At 37.8% G+C, this 25,846-nt stretch overlaps 1 protein-coding gene across 5 annotated transcripts in view; it reads right to left on the bottom strand.

Moving 5' to 3' along the window:
- WDPCP (WD repeat containing planar cell polarity effector) overlaps positions 1–25,846 on the bottom strand; it is a 160,238-nt gene that overhangs the window by 117,348 nt on the left and 17,044 nt on the right. The gene's annotated exons all lie outside the window — the stretch shown is intronic.

The raw sequence follows: 25,846 nt of genomic DNA, 5'->3' as shown, positions 1-25,846 counted from the left end.
CCAATATGTATTATTGGTACGCTCTCTTGAAAGACAGCTATAGCTTAACTGAACAGATAATACGATTAACAACAGTGAAGCAGAATGAATTTGAGGGAGGTAATGCCATTTAGCAAGAAGATACTTCGTTTATGTATCAGCCACACCTCTGACAACATTAATGAAGCTAGGAATCGTTCTCCAATTGATACTGCAGGCAAGTATTACAATCTACAACAACTCTCTGGCAGAGTGGGTGTGAAAAGTTAAGAAGGTCACAGAAAATAGATATAATTGACCCGGGTTTTTATTTCAGAGTGAAAAGTTCATATACACATTTTGATAAAGACCCTGAAGGCCTTTATATAAACCAGATAGTAGATAAGTGATTCAAACTACAGATAGCCAGTGCTGACACATGACATAAGGTAATTACAGAAGTACTAAATGTCAAACTGTTTTACGCTATTCTTTTAGACAGTGATTGTTGTTGTAAATTAACCGATTTTTCAATACTAAAGGTCAGTGGGTCATAAAATTTCGTAACAGTGATTTCTTAGGGTCAGCCAAAAGAGAAGATAACAAAATCTCTCTTTTTTTAAGCTAAGCAGAAACGAGCATCAGAAGGTGAAAGGACCTGCAAATTATTCAAGCACAGGAAAAGTCCTTGCTCCGTTGCCTTACCATGGTTGCAACTCCTGTTTGCAAAGGAGGTTTGTATCAGCAGGTCTTTAAAATGAGAACACCAGTCCACATTGGAAATTAATTATGTAAATGTGTGGGTTTACAGCAGTACTATTGACAGCAACAGATCTGAACTGTTTCTTCCCGCTTACACTTCTAGGCATAGGCATTTTAGTTCATCAACTGGCCTTGCAGCATGGGCTGCTACTGTTAAATAAACACTGATCAGAACAATAGTTATGTCCAAAGCAATGAGTTAACCATAGTTCAATCTGAATTTCAACTACACTTGCACCTAAACAAATAGGATTCTTCTATATTTTTATGCAGCGTTTCAGATTTAGCTATCAAACTACTAACCTGATCTGTAAGGATGTCAGTTAATTTTTTTAAGCACAACACTGAAAACATAGCATGAACATCTATTTAGTTTTCCTCTTGTTTATGTTCTGTACCAACAAATTTCTCACTGAACTGTACAGCTCTTGCCTTTAACATTTTATACTAACGCATGTTAACTGAGTACTTGTTTAAAGAATTTTCAAAAGCACATTGACAAACACGTTGATTTGATTTACAAATCTTGCAAATCTGCAAGCTGTCTTTAAAAACAGAAATATATTTCTGAGTACATTGTATGAGCTGAATAAATTTACTAGACTAGACTGACTATTTGTAGATCTACATCATCTTTAAATGTATTTTTTGTATTCTTTTTCAGAATGTTTTGCCATTTAAATAATTTTCAGTAGCTTATTTATGTTGACCTATTTTCTTCTGTTTTGTTTTGATACAGGCATTAAATTAGGCAAGCAATAAATTAAGCTTCACTGATATTTGAAAATCACCTTTGAATAGCCATTTGCAAGGCTCATTGAGCTTCTTGTTTGCGAGCATTTATTTTTAAATTTTTTTTTCTGCTATACTTCAATTCCAGTTAATCCAGTGAGACTTGTATCTTGCTTTCTTCAATGTAATATTAAAAAAAAACTACAATGCCTGTGTGTCAGACTTCCTTTTAAGAAAGATTTGATTGCAAACAGAAACAAAAAGCTTTTCTTCTTTTGTACTCCTTTATGATCTTCAAACAGGTTTCTATGAAAAGGACTAATATTTTTTCAATTTTAAGCCATACTCACCTTTGCAGTTAGGAAAGACAAAAAATGAAAATTTCATGTTACAATAATTAATTTCTGATTGTAATGCCACAGTATAGTTTATGCTATGTTCTAATTATGCAGATATGCGTTAGGGAAAATAACTTTGAAGAAAAAAATTCATTTGTTTAAACATTTTCATAATCACATTTGAAACTGTTGAGTGGTGGGGTCATATATAAAACAAAATGTACACAGATTTTAAAATTGAACTACAAACTACTCTACTACTCTTAGGAGAGCCATGGGAGTAAAATATTTGGTTTATAAGTACAGCTAGTTTCAGAAATCTATCTTACTCAAAACCACAACCAAAATAGGTCCAGTCCATAGCGTGAGACAAACGGCAAGTTGGGGCGGGGGGGGGGGGGGGGGGGAGGCTGGGAGAGACAGAGAGGAGAAAGATCAAGGCAAAACTGAGTATTTTTTACAGAAAAAAAAATTATTTCAGCAATCCAGTTACCAAAACCAAAAGAAACATTTCCTGCCAGAGAATTAACTTGAGATGCTCAGTTAATTCACCAGTTTACTCACGACATGAGCTTCTCTTTTTAAGCATTCATGTCTCTGGCAGTGACACCGATCTGAATGTGGCTGAACGGGATGCAGTCTTTCCGAATCTGCTGACGAAGAATCCAAGGTAATCCCGCCTTTTGTCCAAGTTGCCAGACTGCTGTCTGTAAGATGGACGGCCACATGACAGCGTTCGGCTACCGCAGTGGTTAAGTGCTGTCCAAGAACACATACATGAAAGAAAAATGTGGCCGAATCTCTTTCTACTGACTATGTAGGGGACCCAAACTGACTACAGTACTAATACAAGCATTTCAAGGGCCGAAAGCTCAGTCCATCTTCATTCTACCTATTATGTGAGCAGAGTAAGACAAGCTGTCAAGAAGATACCTGCCCTTGCCTTTGACCAGTATTTAAAACAGCTTTAGTCTCAAACCTGTCTTACAACAGAAAGACAATAGATTTAGTAACTGCCAGCACTATCCCTGTAAATTTTAGTATCCATAGTAAAGAAATTGAGTTTTAGGATCTGCAAGAGATCACATAGATAGCGGACATCATCCAACAGTTCTTAAGGAAGACTCTCCTCTTGCTAATAATACCATCACCACTGGATGAAAACTGCTAGGTGTCACTTCATGATCAGCTTCATCTGCCTCAAAAAGCAGAAAATTACAGTATCTTTATCTGATATGCTAGATATTGACACTGATGCAGAGGTAATTTCATATACCAACCCCAGTTTCATGTCTTGAAAGAATATATGTGATTGCTCTAATTTCTGGTCGGCATAGGCTACTATTTCTTCTGAATTTCTGTAAAATAATGCACTGGTGGAATTTGTACATTTTATGTTTTATAATCTTCTTTAAATGTAAAATGGGCTTTTAGTCAACTCTTATACTTTAGAAACAACCAGCTAGCTTGCAGCATCTTCCCAACGTGTAGTTGAATTATGGAGAGAAATGTGAATTAGTTCTCCAGAGAAACGACCATCTATTTTTCTAGATAATACTGGTGATGTACTATCTGGCTTCAGGCTTACTGTCTGTCTTGTCCAGCTGTATATTGAGTTTGTTTTCCTAGTGGACAGATTTGAAGGAGACAAGATTGACATAATCAAAATACGTGCCTCCTTACTATCTTTAGTCACAAGTTAGCATATCCAGTATATTTGATCATCTATCCTTTCTTTTCATGACAATGCTTATTAGCTCTCCTCCCATCATTAACTGATGGATTTATGGTAATTGTTGAAAAAAAGTAATACAAAGCAGCTCTTGCTAATATAAGGAATGTTTACTGAAGGAATCAACCCTCCAAAATCTGTTAAAATTATAAAGTATAATACCAGAAGGAGTAATTAGCTTACTACAGTATAAGATTAGGCAGACTCCTTGTTCTCATTTAACCATTGTTACCTGTCTGGTTCTAATTTTAAAATACCAGTTGTGAACTCAACCAGTGATTTACAACAGCTACTCAAATGCTACCAGCAGAAAAACCCATCTAGCTAATTTTAAAAAAGTTTGTAACTTAAAACTGGATCCTGTTATCATTCAGCTCAGAGGAAAACCTACTGCTGGGTCAATTGGTCCAAGCTCCTAGCGAGCAGCATGTGTACACCAATATTTTGTTCCAAATTACAGTACTACTATGGTTTGCACAAGAATAGTACCAAACACTGACCAGATTAGGGCTAAAATTTGCTGGGCATTGTATAAACTGTTACATTACAGAATTCCTTAGTAACGTGTTACATTGTTGTCATGGGTCTAATCTAAAAATCTCTTTGAAAATCTATGAACAATTACCTTCAAAACGACACATGACATAACCTTCAATGCCTAATATCTTCAAAGAACTCACATGCTACCAGTCATTCTGTGTATTCATTCAGAAGCTCCAAATTTTATATAGAAAGAACAAGATGTTCACAATATCCAGTTATTCTGTTGCTTGATATGCTTAAGAAGGACATTTTACTTTTGCCTAGATTCTGCTCCCAAATTAGAAAAAAATTGACTTGAGTCTGAACCAGACAGTCTCGGTACTAAACAAAAAATGTATACCTTTTAACAGCTAAAAGAAACACAAATAATCATATAATCATATAATCATATAATCTCTTGGAAGAATTAGAATGAAATTAGTTATACAACAACGCATGACAGCTTCACAAAGCACACCCACTGATGTTGAAATTTATATTACTTAAATATGTATGCAAATACTAAATTCCCAAGTTGTTAGGTATGATGTTAGGGAGATTCACGGATTTTCATTCCACGTGTTCTTGCAACGTAAACATCGCCTTTTGAGAAGGGCCCTTACAATCTCAGAAAAGATATCTAAGTGATGTATATGTAAATTTGGAGACAGCAGTACCAGCAGCCCTTGATACAAATATGGTACTATGAGCATATCAACATATACAGGTGCAATAAAAATGCGGACACTTATGCCTGAAGGGACATTTTGCTTCCCTTTTTGTTTAAGGCTTAGGAGGTTATATGGCTTCATAAGAAGCTCCTGAAGAAGATTTTTCTCCCTCTCCTTTCTGAGCTGAGTGCCAGTTCCTCCAGCTGTCAATCGACATTTTGCTAGAGAAGGTCTTTGGAAGTTTTCGCAGCTTTCAAAAGCAATTGAATATCAGGAATCCTCAACACGAATCTGAAAACTGGTGCAAAGATGTACTAACTTCTCCAGGAGGAATATTTTCAGAATCACCATCTCCATGGGCTGGCTTTGACAAAGATTTGCAGGTGGCAGATTTCTTTGCTGAGCGCATAATTGAGATGTACTGCTTTGTAGTATGTGCCACTTTTGAAATTTAATGACTTTTATTCAATGGGTCTTAGGAACCAATTCCATAACAGCAGAATTTTCTCTTAGAAATCTTCCTATTTCCATTCTCCTTCACTCACCTTGCACCAACGTCCTGGGTCAGAAGTGCAGGCTTTAAAATAGTATTCCTGGGATAAATGGCTATAAACCCAGTTATCTACTCTGCTGTCTGCCCATTCTTACAGCAAAGACATACCGTTTTTAAGTTTACTACTGAATGAGGAATCATGATGATTCTAGAGAAAAAAAAAATACTGAGAGTTTTATTTTTAAATCCTTACTAGCAATGGCAAAAATTTACAACCTGCATCCATTTTACTATTCTTGCTGCAAATATATGCAGTGGAGTTATAATGAATGCATCTATTTCTAAAAGAGGCAGTAATATTGTAAGCAAATGCTATAAAGTACAGATGCTCATCTCTGTCATTAATTAGGTAAGAGACCAGCCCATTTTTTACTTGCATAGGGTCCACGTATATTTTCTTTTGGTTTTACATTAACAATTACAAAACGTAATAATTTTGCTGCTTTGAATCATTCCACCCTCTCTGAATCCCCTTTAGTTATCCGCATTTTAATCCTCTGAATTCCAAGAATAGTACTCCACAAAGTAATGCAAATTAAAGAAGAAATTGGGTTAATTCTAGGAAACACAAAATGATTCTTCATTAAATCTACAAATACTTAATGTTAAGTAAATTGGGTTTTAAGAAAAGAGAGCTCCTTGGTGCAGAAGCACCCTCTAATGGCTGGCTACTGACTGCTCTGAATAACAACTGGAAAAGCAATTTAATGGGTCCCCTAAAAAGGACGGGAAACTGCTAAGATACAAGAGAAACAGAAATGTGAATATACATATGCACAAGCACATATATATTCACATTTCACACACATTCTCCGTTGCATATCCTTAACACAAAAAAAAGAGCAACATAAATCTGATAAAACTTTTAAAATTAGAGCCTGTATTTCCTTTTAAAACTATATTCTCAATTTAGTAGATGAAATAGCTTTTTATGTTTGCCCAGGTTTCAATCATTCTTCAAAATTTTAAGATAAACAGAAACTGACTTTCTTATCTTATCTCAATTAACTTTTACAAAAGAAAACTAGTCCAAAAAGGCTTTAAGAAAAATGCTATACTAAGTCCAAATCATGCAATAATTTAAGCTGGAAGGAACCTGGAAGTCATTGGGTGCAAGCCCCTGCTCAGAGTTGGCCAGCTCTGAAGTTAGATCCCAATAGTGGAATACTAAGTTTAAAATAAGAGAGTTACCTTCTTTTGGTGCTAAAGCTGTACTAGAGATACTGGAAATGTAAACCATTTCTGCTGTCTAAAAATATGCCTTAATATCTTTTTTTTTCCTTCTTCTATTCTATGGCTTTGCAGATTTTTTCTGAAAATACCCAAAATTTGCTCATATAACTGCATTATTTTACCTCCACACTAGTCTGTATTTAGCATACAGTCCTTTATTATTAGCTGCGAAGTATAATATCTCAGTGTTCATACAAAGCCGGTGGCAGATAGAGCAGTTAATAACATGAAAGTAATGAGGCTAACCGACCAACTTGCTTCTCAACATCACTTTTCAAATCTCTTTGGGCTAAATTTTCAGCCAGTGTGTGGGGAATTAGCCATAGAAATCCCATTAACGTTAATGAATGTTCCATGGTTAACTCCCCATGCTCTGTGCTGAAGATTTACCCCTATATCTCTAAAATAAATATGTGCAGATGCCAAAATTCTTTTTATAGAGCCTGAAGAAATTAAGGACTCTATTCTCAAATAATTGACTTATGCACATGTATCTTTTTCCCCCATGGATCACCTTCTACATATCAGAATGGGTGTAATGTCTGCATTATTCTCACTGAAAAGATTATCCAAAGTGCATGTTTACTGCATAGAGACCGGGTTTAGTTAATTGTATATTTTACAAAAATAATACATATATTGAGTCAGATTGTCCCATAGTTAAATACACGATGCACAGGTTGAACAGTATTCAGTATCGTTAAGAACAGCATGTATTTGTACTTACATTTCTGAAAAGACAGTATTTAGGAAAGTCATTAGTCTGAAAGAATTGGAAAGTATCATATATCCCTACAGAAAGAAAAAATACAACTAGGGCAATAAAAGCCTCTGCAAGCAGTGGCTGAGTCACTGTTTAAAGATGGTGGAGGATGTTTGTTACATCAACTAGGAAAATATGACGCTGGGAAGGGGTTCCAGGATCAAAACCAGAAGCTTCCCTCTGTTTTTGAAATGTATGTGGGGGGCGGGCATATTTCCGTCATCTTTTCAACTCCCACTTGCAAGAATATACTCTTGCTATTTTTACAATTTTAATTTAGAAGCCTACTTGCCTAGATGAGCACATCATTTCAAGCTCCATGACGGCTTAAAAAAAAGTGCCAAAACAACTTCTTTGCCAAAGCTATGCTTTGCTTTGGCAAAGCACTAAAATTCATGTTTATAAATTTTTGGCTTCACTGGTATTGAAGTACATCCATAAGTGCTTTATTTATCTGAGGGCTGCAACTGCCCATAAAGACATAAAATGGTGTTGACCTTTTACTATACTAAGACTTTCAGGTTTCTGATGCATTTCAGAGACGTCTCAATCCATTAAGTCAATGAACTGCTTCAAACCATATTCACTTGCTAAAATTTGGGAAACAAATCTTCAGTAACACTCTCTTCATACATGAAGATTTACCTTACCTTCCTTAAAATGACTATTCTTGGAGATCAGGCTGGAATAAGCCAGGTATAATACCCAATTGTCTGCATCATCCCTAGAAACAGTTTACTAGCATGTTAGCACTACAACCTCAAAGAGGACAGTCTACTTCCTCCCTGAACACAGAACCAAAAAACCATTTACATGGAGCCTGTGCAAAGTGTTTTATCTGAAAATAATATACCAGCTAAATCAAGATAGAGGAAACCCCCTGAAATTATGCAGTGAAACCATATTTGAGAAAATTAACTCAGAAAAACCACAATCCTTCTGGTTATACCTGGAGCTGAAGATCGCGCATTTAGATAGAACTTCTTTTAGCTTATGTGCAGGCTCTTAAAATAATTTCTAGATCAAAGATTAAATGTATAGTGCTCCTAAGAACACCAAACTCTGTGATTATAAACCAATACTCTTTCAACAGGAAGACATTTAGACAGATTCCCTCTTTCCATTGAAAGGTCTTTCATACAAGTCTTTCATAGCCAAGATAAAAAAGGGAATTTTTCTGGTAGCATTCTTCACAAAAATGCTTTCAGCTAGAACTGGGGAATCTGGAATGAGGTAAGGCCAGGCTGGTGGGGGTGGGGAGGAGAATCAGTCATGTAAACAGGTTTTATATTGCATTTATTACAAACTTCCCTTATTTTCACTTGCTCCTTTGGAAATTAGCACAACCATGACTGGATTAATTCTCTGTGGGTTTCCCTCTGTACTATTATTGAGCAGTCATGGGAAAACTCAGCCAAATGAGTATGGCTCTAGTGAAGCCATACATCTAGGAAGAAGGGCAATCACCAGAACACAGGGTTTGTCTAAAAAAAGACATTCAAACAGATAGGGCACTTAAGCTGACCTCCCTGAAGTGATGTCCTCATACTTTAACTGAGCTGAATTTTTAATGTTTTATGTCACTCTAAATGAAAATGAAAAATTTTATAGAGAATATTTGTTGGTTTTCTGGTTTTACAGACACATTCCTACCTATTCTTTAGGCAGCCTATCACATTTCATCCCTCATTGCAGTGCTTCACATCTGAGCAGGTCTTGTATCCATACCTGTGCGCCGTCCACAGCTCCAAGACTATGTGGACTAAGTGAAACCTCCCTCTTTAAAGTGCTGTAAGGCAACCAGGAATGTCTCTTTTCAGTACGATGAGAAACACAGACATTACAGCAGCCACATCATTCTCACACCTACAGATCATGAGAAAACAAAAGGCAAAGACTTCGGCATGCCTACTGCCACGTCCAACATTTCCTTCCCAATGATTCACAGTTGGTGTTCCCTTTCCACTGCTGCATCCCCAGAGAGGGATGCCATCCTGGTAAACAGCAGCAGTGCTGTCTCTTTTTGGGTTGTCCAGTGGTTTTCTGAACACAGACTTCAACATCTCCTGGGAACCTGCCTCAAGACAACATACTCCGGCATCAAGACACCTTGCAGGGATTTATTCACAGCAACTAAATTGCTGACGTCTGTTCTCCTCTGACCTGCTCCCCTATTGATATGCTCGACAGTATCAGCTGGAGGGCTTAAGTAAGTCCACACTTGATGCTGTCCACTTATGGCATCCTATAAAGTATTCTTTCCCATCAAAATTTTTGTTTGCATAGGGTAATGGGGGAAGGGGAGAGAGGGTAGGCACTTTTTTCATCCCAGCACCACTTAAATATGTTGAGCGCTCTATTTATAAAACGTCCCCACTGCATTTCACAGCAGCCGCCTCCCTAAAAGCATCGGAAATTTCCACAACAGTCCCAACAGCTGATTTCTCAATATTCAACTAGTTTGCAACTGACTGGCATCACGCGAGTGTAATGAGCTTCCAGATGGTAATGGCAAAATGCCTGTTGGCACTGCCAAGAACTGCCCTATCTATCTGTGGCAGCTCTGGAGTGAGTTCAGAGATGGACAGTGGCCTACGTTATGCTGAATTTTTGCTTCCACCACTGGTCATCCAAGTTGTGCATCATCACATTGCTTCCCCATATAGATCAGCAACTAGCTGATCTACCCCTAAAGCAGCACTCCACCAAATAAAGCTGCTTCAGATAAATGTCCTGGGGAAGTAACTACTCTATTCATCTACCCACTCCTTCTCCTTCATTAGCTGTATGGCCACAACTTCAAAAGCTTCATGAAATCACGGAGCCAAAACCATCTCTCTACATGACTACACATGCACGTGCACAATCTTATTTGCATTAATGATTATCACGATCTATGACATATGCTCTGTGCTGCCCTACAGCAGTTCAAAACGGAATGGCAAAATTAATGGACACAGGGAGAGGAACCATGTAAGTTTTCCAGCTTCATTCCCAATCCTAAAATTTCTGCAAGTATTCCAGGCACTGACATATGAAAAAAATGCATAAACATGTAAAAAAGTGATTGATCCACGGCATGGAACTGAGCAGCATAACATTGCACTATAGGTCCTACCTCCAGGATACTCAGTGGTTGAATCACAAAAGTAGGGAACACAAAATATGTTAGTCTAGCGTACCGAAGTTAGAAAAAGGCATTTCAGTTTGATATAGTCAAGTTGCTCCACATGGAGTAAACAAACTATTCCGGTTCCCCCAAGCGCTCTTCATATCTGACAACACCTTTCTATACAGATCCTTAAGGATCAGCAAGAGCCTGGCATACGGCAATTCCTGCATCGATACATGTTTTAGGGCTTTTTAAGGCAATTCACTGCGATGAAGTCTCATAGCTGTTCTGGACTTTGTCCTTTCCAAGGATTTCTTCATGAGACGTGTGATATTTAGTAACCACATTCCTCACTTGTCAGCCTTCTTTCAGGATTGCAAAACACACACCTAAAAAATATTCCATTGCTCGATCACGCTAACACAAGTTATATTAATTAAGAATATGTTTGTGTAATTACATGGGAGAGGTGCTTTGCACAGCAGTTAAAGTACATGCAACAGCTATAATAAGCAACCCTGTGTGTAAGATATTATTACAGAACAGGGTTCTTGGTCTGAAAGAGAGAAGTAATTTAAAAATTGATGCCAACTCTTTGGTGTTTTCTAGGTCACATAAATTGTTATTAGGACCTGATATATTTAAATAACAAAGCACATGAAATCATATTTTATCTGACTCAATAGGAACAATCATTCTATAGCATTTGCTGAATAAAGTCAAACACATTTCTTCCAACAAGTTAATTAAAAATGTATCATTTACATACAACAACCAGATCTGAATGGCTATTGCAAAACTGATTTTCTTTTGACCGCTTCACCTAAAAGAATAAACACTGATGCAATCAAATTTTTGCATCTTTAAGTTATAATGATTACTTTGTTTAGAGCCAAGTCTTCTCACAGATCCAATAAACAGAGTTGCACACACTCTGTGATAAAGATGTGCAGGCTAAAAAAGCTATTAGCAGGACAGCCCAACTGTCCTTCGGCAAGCAAGCTCCCATTTACTGCTCGAAACAGGTAGCAATACATAGAAGTAATGTGCATACGCTCAGCAAAGCCATTTTTATGTTTCCTTTTTAATTTTAATATCAAAGTATTCCAAAGCTCAATTATGCTTCATTAGTGAAACTGTGACTATCCCACTTAATTATTTTAATATCTCAGGATTAGACAAGGAATGCAGAATTTTGGTAAAGCAGACAACGAAGGAAATGCATTGACTGTTCCAAGAAGAAAAAAAAAAAAAAAAAGCTGTATTTCATGTTTTGAGCCAATCAACGATCAGCCACAGATATTGTATTACAGATGATTGCTTTAATCCTAAGGCATTTTAGGGTGTATTTGAAGTAACACAAGGGAAGCTTGTTTTGATATATTCACAATATAAAGCTGCTAGGAGATGGCTCCTAGGTTCACACAGTGTGAACTAAGTTCTCTCTCCCCCTTTGAAACCAAAACGGCAAATACTTGCAAGCAGACTTAAAGTCAAAATAAGACAATTTATCACACAGCTCTTTCCTGAGATATCCCTTTTCCTTCTGCATATCACAAAACCAGAACTACAGGCACACTCCCAATTCATCCTGTGTTACAAATCTTTCATTTGCAACTCCTAACTTCTCTGTACACATTTCTCACAAGTTTTTAAGCACCGTTTTCACCTTCACTGACTTCAGAAACTCAACAGAAATACAACTTTACACAATGGCACCACCTAGTGTTCACAATATCAATCTTCAATCCTTACACTGAGCTCAACAACTTCCCTTTCCCTCACAGCTGATGAAAAAATATAACTATTTAAATGAGAGCACATTTCTTTCAAACGAGACTCATCTCATTTTCTGCCAGTTTGCATCTGTGTCTTTCATACTCAAAATTACCTACAACACAACCTCTGCGAGCATATTCTTTATTTAGTTACCAGTTGGTTTTCCTTTAAAAGAAATGCTTAGGTCGTGATGGATGACCTGTTTTGTGATCAAAGTCAATAAAATTGTCTCTAAAGCAGGATTTAATGGGTTAGTTAAATGGAAATCAAGCTGCACATATACGTATTTTAAACCATTACCCAAGAAACTAAATTTTCTGTAAAAATGTAAGTCTTGAAAAAAATGTTTACTTAAAAGATTAAAGGCAGGCATTATAATATTAGAAAAATGTGTCATCCAGTGCCCAAGCTTGTATTTTATTGTTATGGGCAGGCTGGCAGCCTTGCCATTTAGAAGTGTCAAACCACCTTACTAATTTTATAAGTGTACTTAAAGTTGTGAATAACTTTGCAAAACTTCATCTGTGTGAGCTGAAATACAAATAAATCTTCACTAGGTTGACTCTTCTTTTCTGGAGGTGGAAAGTGAGGTAACTTTGCAGCAAAAATGGTTCAGTTGCGTAAAACTATTAATTTTTTTCTTTAAAACAATTTTCCAGGGTGGATCTTTATCTTTTAAACACATCCCCTACTATACCTAGGCTGGACCTTAAAAAAATCTCTGGCCTTTGGTGGGAAAAAACACCACGTTGTTCACAACTGCTCAGTAAAAAACACGCAGTTTTAGCAAATAAGGTTGACAAAAGTTCCATTCCTACTTAGGATACTCCAGTCTCCCTGTTCTCCATGCTGATTAGGCAGTACCTAACCCTTTCAGCTCCCTCCCAAGCCACTACGCACCATGCTCCTGCGTCTCAAATAAAAACATCCTATTATTCCCATGCAGGCTTAGTCCAATGCACACTGGATAGAGGGATTCAGAATAACCTTCCCAATTTGCTTGCTTCAGAAGTTGGAGGCAGAACAAGGCCCCCAAGCAGAGTTCCCGAGCCCAACAACTACTTTCTCTCCATTACAGGCACAGCTGATCCCAAGTACAGTTCTCATACACAGCATTTTAGGTAACAGCTATGTTTTGAAATGCTTAGTGCCAATGAAAGAAAGCACAGATGTGGTCTCTGTCCCTGAATCTTAGTTTAATTTTATGGTGGTTAAAGCAACCTGAGCCACATTAGAAAGACTTCTTCAACACCTCACCTTCAACATATAGCGCAGAAATTCTCTGTCCTTCTTGTAATACTGCAGGACTTGCACTGCAGAAATATTCCCATCCCATTAATCTCACCTACTTTTCTCAGTCTAAATGGTTAATATTTCCTCTCCATTTCATATGCTCCTCCTCACAAACGTAACCCTTGCTTTAGATACAATCCTTCTCTCTATTCTAATCTTCCACCTGCTAATTTCTTCTTTATCTCCTGCAAGCATTCATGTAATTTATTTTCAAAAAAATAGTTAGATCTTTTAAATTGCTGGCTATACTCAAGTCACATTTGCTCAATATAAATAAAGGCAAAATCTGTAAAGGCAAATTTTATCAAAAAATACCTACACTTTTTCTCAGATATTTACAAAGGATTCTATTGCACAGTATTTGAGGCCCCTGATTTAGTGGTCCCACATCCCTGAGTCACCAATACCATGAAAACACCAGTTTTCTAGAACCTTCTTGTGCACTCTTTTTGCATATGTTCTTTATAAATCTTTTGTCAATGTTTTTTAGCGTTACACCTTCAAGGGAGTTCAAGTCAGTAGGTTAAGGGAGGCACAGCATGGGGAAGTCAGGGGTGCGTTTTATACACAGGAGGGCACAAAGTCATTGCTAATATTACTCTTAAAAGATGATGCTGGGTAGTAATGGGGTTCATTACAGTAATCTCTGAAATTCCAGAATAGATTCCTAATAAAAACAGTTCAATTAGTTGGATACCCTGTACCCCAACTTGTTCTTTAGATTGCAAAACCTTCTCAACCTTAAGAATAACATTACCTTGTTCACTATGAGATAGCACAAAACGGATCGTCAGCAACTGTGCTGCAACACCCAGATCCCCAGCACAGAGGGTCCTGAGAACGGAGCCTCTTTAAAAAAAGCCAAAGCTGTTGATCTTCCTTCAGTTGTGCTGGTACAACCATTTATGTTCAATAAATATATGCCATATATGTTCAATGTTCAATTTAAAACTGGTTCAATTCTCTGAATCAGCTCATCAGGCAACGCTACAGTTTACCAATACAATTACAGTAGTGATGCAAGAATGAAACAAGAGCTGTGTCAGCTGGCAGGGCTGCCAAAAAGATGCCTCTTAAAACTGCATTCTCAGGAGAGATATAATGTGAACCACTGGTATCTGCAAGGTGTTTTCAGCTGGAGACAGCTGGACACAACAGTTCCACGAGGAGAGGATACCTCAGAAGGTTACTGGAACAGTCCTCTTGTTTCTCCCCACTAGAGCCGCAGAAGTTGAGTGGGCACTGCCACCAAGCAAGCCTATCTTCTATTGACCTAAAAGCTTTGACTGGGGAGCGATGGTTTACCCTGAGACATCCGTACTTGTTCTTTTCCCCCGTTGTTCATCCCCCCGGACTGCAATACCACAGGCATTGCATAAGAGCTTCTGAACAACCACAAGCTACAGCCTGACATATTAAGAGAAACCAAAACCAGTCAGAGTTTACATTAATATGCCAGATTATAATCTGGGATGACTCAACTTGTTTTTATAAGCAGCAGAGGCTGGAATAACTAGAGGCATCTCACAGTGAGATGTTCCTCACAAACTGAGCCATGCTTGCATGCTTTATTCTCGTGTTCTGCCCACTCATTCTCTGTTCTCCACACGGTAGAAAGGGGAAGCAACCTGCTGTATGCTAGCTCCTCTGGGAGGCCAAGACAGCAGCAGCACATCAGCAAGCCCCAAATATCTTGCACTGAGTTACAGGCAGGGAAACAGAAGCTTTTTCTCCTCTTTTTTAATTTCTGAAGGAAAGAGCAATGAAGGTTATCAGTTCAACCGCTGAAGGCAAAGAAGTAAACAAACTGAAGACTGTGACAAACATTTTTGTCCTTCGTAAGTAAAATGGGATTATAGGTAATCTGAAAATTTAAATTCACTGCACTGCTTGGTCACAGCCTAGAAAAATGAGGTATACTGTGTCAAATGAAAATCAAAAGGCAAATTTAGGAACAAATGAGCTCAAGGCCACACAATATCTCTGTGGACTGAAAAGCCACAAAGGTGACAAATTCCTAACAAAGATGATGATGACGACAAAGGCAATGATGAAAAAAAGAAGAACGGTATTTTGACAAGCAGATATACTAAAAGCTGTTCAAGATTGGGCTTGTACAATGAAACCTGGAAGCATAGCAGGGACTACACAGAAACCCCCGCTAGGATGCAGGCCTTTCTCATGAGACTGCTGTTACCCAATTCCTAAAGTAAATATGAAACAGCAGAACAAGCGAATACGTATTCCTGATCAAATAATCATAATTGGAGAGAACTGTCATTGATTGCATGCAAAATACAATTGCATTTGCATGCGTGTGCCAGAGCTATGACTCCTGTTCAACACAAACAATCTAATTAGATCTGAAGAAGTTTAAAAGTTTTTGAGAACTGTAAGTCTTTGTTTGGGTCCTTTATAAGCAGAAAAATCCTGAATGCAAAACCACTGATTTCCATGCAGGTAGAAGAATCCTGTAAATAAATCCTTTTAAAGATATCTTTGTTACCGGAGAGTGTATCTAGAAGGTGAACTGGACATCTCTGGACAGCTAAGTATTGCAGTACTCATGGCATTTAATTTTTTATTCTTTATCTACATTGCTTTTGAATGTGGACACTGAAAGACTGAGGGAGAAGACAAAGGATACAATTGCTCTAGCTCAGGGTGCAGGGCAGATTATCACAGGACAGATGCAATAGCTCTCATTCCAGTTGTCTTTTTTTTGGGGACGAAGGGTAGACACCCTGTTGCAGGGTGTCTCAGCCACTTGTGAAATGAGTATTTCACAGTTCTGAACTGATGCAAGGTACAGCTCAGCGCCAATGGTCCACTAGCACCAATTTCAGTTCTCCTTAATTTGCCAACCTGTAATTTGTGGAGCTGCTACATAAGCAACTGAATTGTCCCTGAAGCAGAGGCAGCGCAATAACCAGAACCACCATCCCAAGGTAAACTGTCCTGGGTTGTGAATCAGATCCCTGAGGCATCTCATGCCCCTGTGAGCCCCAGTTTAGAAGCAGCAGCACTTGGCACTCTGTTTGGTTGATTAATGCATACTTCCACCTTAAGGGGAGCCTGAAGATATCGCTAAGAGTTTGATGAGTCCATCATGCTGATTGCTTAATGCAGATGGTCATACATCACCTTTCCTTCCCAAGTAGACTTACATAGCAAATATGAAGTAAGTAGCCAAAATTTCCTTGCATTTAGAAAGGGGATTTGAGAAAATGAGCTCCTTCTTAAAAAAGAAAAAAAAAAAAAGGCATGCTAAGCTGTTGTGTTGCCTAGCAGTATAAATTTGTACCTGTGCTACTTGAGGATATAGAAGGAAGACATTACTGCTGTATTCCACCACTCACTTTCACTCACAGTGAACTGGGATTTCTCTTCACCAAGGGTGTGACATACCTGGAAGCCCCAACAACACGAGGCCCAGCCTAATTCAAAGGATCCACGGTGATAAAAAGTTGAAGAAAGGAGAACCAAACAGTGGTGCTGAAGCACGTTATCTGCAACAATGTTCCAGGTACTCACAGAAGGTAAGAGTGACTGACTTTGGTTTTAGGCTTTATATACTGATCAGTCGTACTGAAGTATGACTCAATTTTAGAGGAGGTTTTGCTGTTAGGCAGAAAAACAGTGTCAGAGCAAAAGCTAAGGGAATGGGGATGATTCTCTGTGTAAGCTGTAGCAAAGACCTCTTTTTTCATGCTAGAAAAAAGTTCATAATCCGGTAGGCTGTTGCTCTGCACTATTACAGGCCATCAAGTTTTATTCAAGACATTTGATTTTTCTTTTCTTCAGTTTCAGACTTCACTTTCTCTCTTCTCTTTGCAGCTCTCATCCCACCTCTCAGAACAAGGCAGGCTTCCTGCTCTGCGTTACAGCCTTATGCCATGTCAGTCCAGATATTGATAGGATCAGTCAGGATCAGTCTTTAGGAAGGAAGTCCATCTGTGTCCCCTGTGCCAGGAGTCAATCTCTGCTCATTCTCTCTCTGTGTGGAAGGCTCACATGCAGTCTGGTCAGTTGCCCAAAAGTGAGACGAGTGCAATCAGTGAAGATGCAAGCTTTCGAAAGCTAACTGTTGAACCTGAAGGTCTCACAAGACATAGGCAAACTCCAATTTTTCAAAACCTAATTTAAAATGTCTGCTCTAAAGAACAGAGATCAGTGACTTCAGGATGTGGGAAAAAACCTTAAAAAATTTAAAGAGAAAGAAAACCGTCAGCAATTTTTCCTAGCTTCATCCTTAGACTGACTGGCAAAATCTTTTTGCTTTCTTCTTCCAAAAACCAATAGCCCTAGACAAACACATACTTCAGTTACAGCAATTAAAGTCATAAGCAACTGAAAATAAGTTCTTACAACAAAGAATTAGGCAACCTTTCTGCCCTCACCTACAGCAAATCATTCAGTCCACTGAACAATTTCATATGCAGTTACGTATTTGGAAATGTCATTTGTTCTTTATATGTGTCTAAGTGATTCTCAAATTTATGTGGGCTTGGATATAAATGTTACACTGTACACCACACCTAAGCAAAGTATACAATTGACAGCAGGTAAAATCCTTCCTAATACAATATCTGTTTTGAAGGGACTACATCAGTCTTTATTAAAAGCAGTATTTTAGTACTCCATAAAATTGTGTTTATTTTCTATCCTTAAAAATGCTAAATGGAGTTTTGCTATCCTCTCATAAACAGAATGCTAACAAAAAAAGTAAAAATTTTATGTTTATGTTATCTCTCTCCTGAAACAACCCAAAAATTAATATTTTTTTATTCAAGGTGTTTTCTTACATTTAACATTACTGATATTTATATCTAAACAGTATTTAAATGAGTCACCTGAGCTGGAAGAGGATCTGAATTCTGATTTAACTCGGGAGAAAATTATTCTTTTTTCCACAAAGAGAAAACTGCTCACAATAAAATTATTGCCTCAAATCTTCGCTCACCTCCAAAATCAAGCCTGATATTTCATTACATTTCCTCCTTCTGCAGTTTGAGGGATGCTTACCGTGCTTGTGTTCACGGTGACAAATACGGATGACAACCAAGGAAGCAATTACAATAAATGTCTGATCTGCCTCCACTAAAAACATATACTTCAGCTTCAAAACAATATGCCACTCAAATTGAGCAAACCCTACCCAACACAAAAATTACCAATGTTTGTCATGTCTGAACACATTTTTGGACTAAATTAAACAAGCGAGTCTTGCCTTTGTCAACTCTTCTCAAAGAAAAAGAATATTTAGCAGCTTAAAAAGCAAGTTCATATAGTGTGGTTTTGTCACTTTTTCTTAAAGAGAGAGTTCTGGGCACTTGTAAACTGTGAAAATTATTTTTTTTTTTTTTAAATGGTATCTAGATTCTTGGTGGATTTCACTGGCAGTTGTGTTTGCAGCTTTGAAGTCTCCTCCAGGTCTGTCATTTGGTAAGGCTGTTGATGGGTGCCTGGGGTGCTTTGTCCTCCGGGAGGCTATTTTCCTTTAATTCATCTCTGATTAGAAGCAATTTATGCATTTTCATCTGTTTTATGTAAAGATCAAAGGGATCATGGATCCCAATGTTGACCCTATTATAGGCAAAAGAGGCAGGCTGCACATTTTTGCTTGGTTTCAGTTTAAGCCTCAATGCACCCGTACATACTACTCAGTTCTTAATCTATCTCTCATAAACCAGCATTTTATATGGAGACCAAGTAGCACCTATTCTTTTCCCTGTAAATATGTAGATGTTTTTATATTTATATAAAACAAAGTTGTGGGGTGAAATTCCCATTTTCAAATCTGCTAAGATAATTATTTGCCCAATGAGAACAAAGAGATAAAAGATTAAATTCAATATTGCTATAACAATACTCTTCTTAACGGTCCCATTAATAAATTCATGACACTTCATCTAATCGCAAACTGATTTAGCTGGCCCTGCATCAGAAAGTTCTTTCAAAGCTTTCTCAATCTTTTTTTAAAGTCTTCAGGTTACATTAAAGAGAAAGACTGACTTTTACATAATTTAAATATAAATTTTTCACAACTTCGAAATTTATTCCAATACAATCAGTATTCAGTAGCCATTGATATTAATAACATTGACATTAACATTGTTGCCATCAACACAAGAGCAAGAATACAGATGTCACTGAAACTTACCTTAAGTGAAAGGAACTGCATAAGGAAGTTTTATTTTATTACTATTTTCTTAAGCAAATTCAGTGCATATGTCAGCAAGCATGCGGATATGGGAAACTTCCAGGATGTTGTTCCAAGCCAGTAAACACACATTGTAAATGCAAATGCCTCTTCTTGCTTCCAGTCAGTTCAACCTGACTCCTGCTCTATAAGGCTGAACTCTTCCTTTTTCTTACTAATCATGTGTAGAACAGGGAGAAAATATTGTGAAGACCAGCAGATAGAACGGGGGAAAGCCCATCAAAAATCCACTTCTGTGGAAAAGGCATAGCACTATATCTGGGAAGGCTTCTCATGTGGCAACATTAGGAGAACAAAGACTGCCATGGATGGTTTGCCATTTTAAAGACAAAGAATTAGGATTGTATTAGTAAGCAATGTCCTGAAGAGGATATTCCAAATGATGGACTTGGAATAAATGGTGGCTCTTACCTTCAGAACAGTGGAGTCTACCCTTACCAACTTCATAAACTTTGCTGAAACCTATCATGGTGATTCTTTCACAAGAGCGACAGAAGGGCTGCATGAAGCAATAGAGGTTCAAGAGAACAGCAGTGGAAAAAAAAAAAAGACCAGGAACACTACAGCTTATTTGTTACCAAGATAATCCTAACAAGACAAGAATATCTAGAATTTATATGTTGGAAAACAAAAAAATATCCATTACATTGTAAAGGACTTTGTAATTTTCTCCTCCATGCCCCTGTTTTTGCTCAACCTGAGTTACCACACGCCATTTAAAAAAACAAAAACAAAACCAAAACACTTCTTCAGGGAACTTCTTACCATTCTACTTATGAAACTTGTGACAGTTTCTATGGATTTAAAAAAATTAATTCTTAAATGCATTACAACGTTCTCATGCACTTGTGTGCTTCCATAGCAGCCATCGTTGGGATTTTGCTGGTTATTCCCAGTCTCCCAGAGCCAGGCGTGTGGTAACTCAGGTTGAGTGCAAACAGGGATCTGGAGGACAAGATCACAAGGTCCATTACAAGGTAATGGCCATTTTTTCTACTTTCCAACACTTAAAAAATCTTGAAAGCCATAGTTCCAAAACCAGACAGGCTGAATTCTCAGCTTGCATCCTTAACACCACTGCACTAAACTCAGGTCTTTGCTAGTTTATAATGCATCAAACTCAACGAACATGCAGAAGAGGTACTACTACCCCCCCCCCCCCACCCAACTCCAGCTTATAGGACAATTTAAGAAATAATTACAGTAGAGAACCTCAGGCTGTCAATCCTACCCATAGAAAAAAAATAATAATTGAGCTCTCCGAAAAAGTGTCTGAATTGAAGACAAATTCTAAGACAAAAGCAGCCATAGGGAAAGAAACACCACTGACAAAGATAACACAATTAGAAGAGCTCTTTAAATTTCAATAGGCAAGGAAACTTATAAGATACTTAGGGGTGAACATCCCAGGAGAAACAGAAAAAGTACACAAAGAAAAAATTACATGCTGCTTTTAAAAGACAAAAATTACCTTGAGAAAATAGGCAAACTTCCAAATTCATTCCTAGGGAGCAACAACCCTCTTCCTTTTTCAGGTCTGACCTACCCCTTGCCTAGGGATCCCTTAAATTGCATTCAGAGACATATAATCAAGTTTATATGGTAAAGGAATGGGGAAAAAACTGCCCAAGGCCAAAGGAAGGTCCAATTTGGGGGAAGGGAAAGATGGTGGGGCAGGAGGAGAAGAGGAGAAGGAACCCTTCCTTTCCTCTCAGAAAATTGTTACAAAGCCACACACAGAAAGGCCTTGCCTGATTTTTGGTAAAATTTCAGGGTCTTTTACCACTTAAGCAAAAAAATTATCTTGGAATCTATTAAAATCTGAAAGGACATAAATGGAATTTTACATGTAACAAACTGACATAGGAGAAAAAAGGAAATAGGAATTAAATGCCTCTTGTTTGTTTGCTTTTTATGTCACATTATGCTCCTTTGAACCCCTGAAAAAATTTCCTTGGATTTTTCTCTGAGCCCTCAGACCAAGACATTTGACAAAAGGGGAAACAGGTGGCTTGACTGAAAATGGTTTATTCCTTGTGAGAAACAAAATTTGTCTGCTAAAAGTACTTGACCTAGTTCTCTTCTCACGGAATCCAGGAGTTCACTCCAAAAAACTTGTGGAAACACTTGGCATTCATATCTTATAATTAAGTAGAAGATAAATTACCTAGCTAGTCTCAGAGAAAGACGTATGCAGTTTGTTTCCACATTGCCATGAGGTATTATCTAATGCTTCTGCTTATTTTAAATCTAAAGGTCTGTTTCAAAAATAAAGAGAATCTGTTTGCTCCATTGTTGTCATGATGTATGATACTGATGAGCACCTTATAACATACAGTCTAATTAATTTTAGACAAAGGCTTATTGTGCTAAATATTAATACCTCTAAAATAGTCTTCCTAAATAGGGAGTGCCTCTAGCACTGTAAACTTAAGATATACCAGTGTGCCCATGAAAGCACACTGGGCATCTGGCTCCAGTTACCTCCACGATCAATGCATCAGCACAGGCAACGCAAGGCCCTCTGGTTTCCCAAACCAAGCCCAGCTCACTGACTCCTCCATCCAGCCCTTCCGCTCTGAATGCCGCCACAGCTCGTGGCAAGACTAAAACCATGCAAAGGCTGCCTGCCTCTACCTTCCACAGCAGGGCAGAAAATCACCTCCTGGGGCTTTAAAGCTCAGTCGATGTATCTGAATTCAGAGAAGGCTCTGCAAGGAAGACAGTTCAGAAGCTAACTATGAACTGCTACATGCTCACAGAAACCTCGTGATTCTGGACATCAGAAAAACAGCCACATTAAAAAATGTCACGATGGCCCCTCCAAAACAACAGACGCAAATTCACGGATATGAGGTCAGTTGATCTCTCTGCCCTGCTGATTTTGACAAGGGGTCAGAGTGGTTAGGACAGAAACATCTCTCCCTAGCTGTTGTTGTAAAATGATGAAGTCTATACAACGACGTACGCAACACTCAGCTGCATAGCTGTGTTCTCAGATATTCTCATTCCCTCACACTTTGTACGGTACTTAACTTTCACTTATATAATTTACAGAAAATCTGCAGACAAAAATCAAAGCATTTATCCCAAGGTACCTCCATATACCACTCTCTGAGAGCAAGACACTATTTTTTTCTGAGAATTTGGTCTTTTATTTAAGATAAACACTTTCTTGTATGTTATTTAATGCAGCTGCTTTTATCAACACTTGAAGAGTAATTCAGGGTTTTTTTCCAGTATTCCATACCCCAAAATATCAAGGCAACTAGTGGAACAGACTGCTTTGCTGAAATCTCAAGGTACTGGTTGGACTGATCCCTTCACACAAAGCCTAAGCAAGCAGTTTGGAAAAGGCCAAAGATGGTGCTCCACTGCAGACTGAGTGGCACAGCATGCTGCGTCATCCAACAGTCTACAAAAGTGACACAGAGATTTGATGTGTGCATAATGTAACCATTACACTGGCAAAAAACAAACATGATGCTTACGTGATTTTATTGAGAAATTCTCTGTTCGTGATTGCTCAGACACCTGAGCAACTGTTTTGCATATTATGCATCACACACATCCCAACACAAATGTAAATGTGATGACAGATTTATTGTTTGGAGATATGATGCTCTCTGTGATTCTAAGTCTATCCTGAACTAGTGCAATAGCCACAAGAAACACATACATGCCATGGTCAAAATTTTCTAGCAAGCCCAAAGAAACAAAGAAGTTTCCTGTATTTGTCATATATTTCCTGGCGGCCCAGAACAGAGAGAAACAGTAGATACCTTCTGAGTAGGCCAACACTGTCTGGAGGAGGAATTTCACAGAGAAAGGAAAATGGGTATTTTCTTCGTGTGCAAACACTTGGCATACTTCCATCACTTCCTGGCTCCTACACTTTAAGCTCAGAAGAACACACCAAGTACTATGTTAAGAGGCAAACCTGAGCATATGCTTACGTAAGAAGTTTAGTTTGGGTAGTATTTCCAGCTCAAAACACTGACGCGTTCAAAGTGTTAGTTCTGGTTAGAATACCAAAATAGAATACAGAAGAACTAAACTGTTTCTATATATTGCAACTGAAAAACAGAACAGCATGCCGCCCACAAGTAGAAGAGAGAGTCGTTCAGCTGATTCTACTGAAAAAGTAAAATTTACAAAATTTCTCCCACCTGTTCAGTAACAGATTAATGACGAATTAGATTGTGACCACAGAGAAGTTTTTCAAGTCTGTTTTGCAAGACAGTAATTTGAAAGTAATTCCTTTAAAAGAAAATTAAAAAACACAACATGACAAAAACTGAATTTTTCACCTTAATAAACTTTCTATTTTCAAATTCTCTGTTTTTCTGGTTTACGCAAGTAAAGACGAAAATAGTTTTTAGTTTTATGATCATGTACTTTCAGTTTTGCACAAAGTCAGGTATCTAATAAATCACTAGAAAAACCCTTCAACAATTAGAATTAAAACACTTGTTTTAGAAAGAGACATGCAATTTTATGTAGCAGGCTTTTAGAAATAAAAGCCAGTTAAAAAAAATCTTTTGATCTCAAACATTTATGTCTCGGATTGACTTTTAAAGTCTATAAATCTTCAACATTGTTCAGATATATAACATAAACATGAAATGTGGCAAAAGTCGACAAGTTAATTTATTGCAGTCTGTAACCAACAGTATATGTTGATCTTCAGAAAAGATAAACTAGAAAACAGATGCTCGTTCTGTGGAGGAGATAAAAGCAAATGGGAAACTCTGAAAGTGTTCCAGAAATGCAACACATACATCATTTGTGCTAAAGGCAACACCAACATTTTCCCTTAAACGAAGCAATATATCAACATGTAAGAACAAGGAAGCATTTTTCTGTCAGCAGAAAACACAGAAAACATTGCCTGTGATGAGTAAGCGATCAAACAAAAAAAAAAAATGGCAACAAGAATGACACAGTACTTAAAATTTAATTTTGAATGTGCTTGTATGCCACAACATATATGGGTTGTAATCCAAAGGACATACAAACAGTGAACAGCACTGTAACTTGTCTGATTTTCTATGCATTGGTGATCTACAAGCGCTACACTACCATGTCATCCTCATATTCCCAAACTTCCACATTAGGTTCCCTGCTTTGCCCTCAAGTTTCCCCGAATACTTTCTACATCACAGTCGGCTCATTCACTTCTCTGTAGCCATGCCCTTTAATTCCCTTTTCCTTCCTCTCCTCTGCCACTACCTGCAACTCACACGTCAGCCAAGCACAAACCAGGACACTATGGCTGGTCCGAAGCAACAAGCTTCCTCAGCAATCAGTAAGTACATATTTAATGATTGATATCGAAGGCCAAATAAAAAAAAAATCCTTGAGCTCAGGTCACAGACTTTTCTTGAGGAGTCTGGGGAAGGGAATACCAATTTGGATGTCCTTAAGACCTCTACCTTACCCATCAAATCATCCAACAAGCTCTAAAAATGAATGCGGGAACTGAAAAATGCTGTTCCCTTACTCAGCAGATTTTGCTTACAGGAGTCAGGTGATAAAAAAGGGGAAATAACAGCGTTCTGAATATAAATGCATCTGTTGTCTACCTGGAAATTATGGCTGCTACTATAAGCTAAGTGTTAACTCTACCTCCAGTTCATAATTTGAAGACAGGAAAACCGTCAGCTACATTTCTTGTTAAATAACTAAGGTTGCAAACCCAAGTTCATTCTAATAGTTCAGCACTGCAGATTGACTAATTTAGACTCTAATTCAATAGAGACAAAGAGAAAGTTTCCATGACCAACAGAACTAGTATTTACTCACTCCAGGAAAGTAAATTTTTACAAAAAACGGCTTTCAGCACATTCCAAATCTGTTTTAGCTTTAACGTTAACTAGCAAAACTGTGGTGGTTTGTTTTTTTTTTTTTTTATTTTCCATAAAACTGTATAGCATATTCATTAAAAACACCCATCCTTCAAAACCCTGAAAGATCCATAGATCATAGTCACATAGAGTAAGTCACTTACTGTGCCCCTCCTAAAGTACATTATCCCATTGTAACTGGCACTGTCTAAAATCAGTATGTAAATCCGTATTCATGTTTCACTTTTGAAAAGTAGAGCACTTATAAATTGGCATTAGGACCCTGAATTCAAACACTTTGTGGTTATGACAAGACTTCACTGCACAAT

The sequence above is a fragment of the Nipponia nippon genome, unplaced genomic scaffold, assembly GCF_047370975.1.
Source record: "Nipponia nippon isolate SJK-2023a ecotype South Korea unplaced genomic scaffold, ASM4737097v1 scaffold_4, whole genome shotgun sequence".
Classification (NCBI taxonomy): domain Eukaryota; kingdom Metazoa; phylum Chordata; class Aves; order Pelecaniformes; family Threskiornithidae; genus Nipponia; species Nipponia nippon.
The sequence above is the reverse complement of the archived record's forward strand: the minus strand, read 5'-3'. Positions and strand labels throughout refer to the sequence as shown.